Raw genomic sequence first — 2,366 nt, 5'->3', positions numbered from 1 at the left:
TATAAATAGATTATAGTGGTACTAAAATTTGTATTGAGTGAATAATAATTGTGAATTATCGAATTAACATCATCTGTATGCAATGATGAATTCAGGTACTGCAGTTGATTAAGGTTAGGTTCCAGAATACTACTTCCAAACATACCCGGAAGAAAATTCAGTTCTAAGATTTTTTTACTTGGAGATGGATGTGTATCGGGTTCGCTCATATGTTCTCATACCTGGTTTTTCTTGGAACTTCAATTCTGTTGGAAGCATCCCTAATGGCATGCTCATACACGACACAAATTCCTTTGGTCAAAGTAGCAAGAAGGTAACATGTTAATTTATGATAATAGTATGTGAACCTACTTATTTCCATTTGAATATAAATATAGCCCCTGTGTATGATTTCTCCTTTTTCAGCCTTGATATAGAAATGACGAATATTTATTAGATTATACAATAGAAATGATGTTTTCTATGATATATCTTATATAATTTTTAATATATGGGTCGTAACAATGAAGTTCACCGTAAACACTTCTTGCTCAATTTGTATCGTTTATTTTGTTGTGGTATATGTGATACCTTCAACTCGTGAGGTGACATTGACTCTTAATAATAAAAGTTAAAGTAGTGTGTTAAAGACGATGGAAGAAAGTTATTTTAAAACAAACTTATTTTTGTTTAATGAATGGTTAATACAAATAACTAAATTGTATTCTTAATGCGAGTCAAATTCGTTTGATCAACATAATCAAATTTGCTAAATTTTATATTTTGCTTATGTGCTTTATTATAATGTTAATAGATTATAAATTATTATAGATTATAGATTTTATAGATTATAGATTATAAAATCAAAATCAGTAATAAAAAATGAAATTTTTGACCCAGTTCCTTGAATGACTATTTCAATGTTAATAGACCCATGTAGACCAATGCGAGTCAAATAGATTATAATGTTAACAGACCCATGTAGGTGCAACACTCATCACTCTTTTCTATATGGATCCTGATAATGCTAAAAACGAACATATATTTCATAGCATTATCCTTTAAGAAAGACAAGCTTTTAGTTGCAGTTGTTCTAATTTCAAGTAATTATCGTTTAAATAATAAAAGGTGAAGACAAAAGACAGATTTGACGATTTGAAGACGCAAATGACCAAAAAACTAAAAAGTACAAAGTACAATTCAAGTGGTTCAATTTATTGATGAGAAACGTCTCAAAATTACAAAAGTACAAGCCGTAAAACGCAAAGCACAAGATATTAAATTATACGAAAAGGCGTTCGAAAATCCGGAACAGAGACATGAACCAACTTTCAACGCTCGACGCAACGGAGCTGAAAGTACAAGTCAACTATGCACAAGAATATAATATAATATTTAAATAATTCATAATAAGAATAATAATAAATAATAAAAAGTTGTTAATTGAGCATAGTTAAAGGGTCATAAGTGAAAATTTCAAATCAATAATTCGCAACGAGATATTATTGATTCAACTTTGAATGGTAGCCAGCTAACATTCCACCTACAACAGTATCAATCATTTGCCTATAAAAGCAAGGCACGGAGTAATGAAGAAACTACACATTTTTCTTTTCCTTTCTCATATCATATACGATATATATATATATATATATTTATATTTTATAATTATAATTTTAATTTAAGTTTAATAATAATTGGGTTATTGTAAGAATGTTTTACGGATTTTAAATCGAAACTCTGTCCATGTAACGCTACGCTATAAATAATCATTGTAAGTTATGTTCTTCCTTTTTAAATTAATGTCTCCTAACTAAGTTATTATTATGCTTATTTAAGCCGAAGTAATCGTGATGTTGGGCTAAATATTAAGATTGGGTAATTGGGCTTTGGACTATAATTGGGGTTTGAACAAAAGACCGACACTTGTGAAAATTAGACTATGGGCTATTAATGGGCTTTATATTTGTTTAACTGAATGATAGTTCATTAATTTAATATAAAGATTTACAATTTGACGTATCTATAAATAACCACATACACTCGATCGGATACGATGGGCGGGATATTTATAAGTACTAATAATTGTTCATTTGACCGGACACGGGGATGAATTAATAGTCAATGGACTCATTAAAACAGGGGTGGATTACATACAAGGAAAATTGGTGTAATTGTTAACAAAGTATTAAAACCTTGTTACAGTTTAAGTCCTCAATTAGTTGGAATATTTGACTTCGGGTATAAGGGTAATTTGACGAGGATACTCGCACTTTATAATTATGGCCGATGGACTGTTATGGACAAAAACCAGATAGACGTATCGAATAATCCAGGATAAAGGACAATTAACCCATGGTAATAAATTAAAATCAAAACGTCAAACA

This window comes from Rutidosis leptorrhynchoides, chromosome 2, assembly GCF_046630445.1.
Source record: "Rutidosis leptorrhynchoides isolate AG116_Rl617_1_P2 chromosome 2, CSIRO_AGI_Rlap_v1, whole genome shotgun sequence".
NCBI classification, from domain to species: domain Eukaryota; kingdom Viridiplantae; phylum Streptophyta; class Magnoliopsida; order Asterales; family Asteraceae; genus Rutidosis; species Rutidosis leptorrhynchoides.
The sequence above is the reverse complement of the archived record's forward strand: the minus strand, read 5'-3'. Positions refer to the sequence as shown.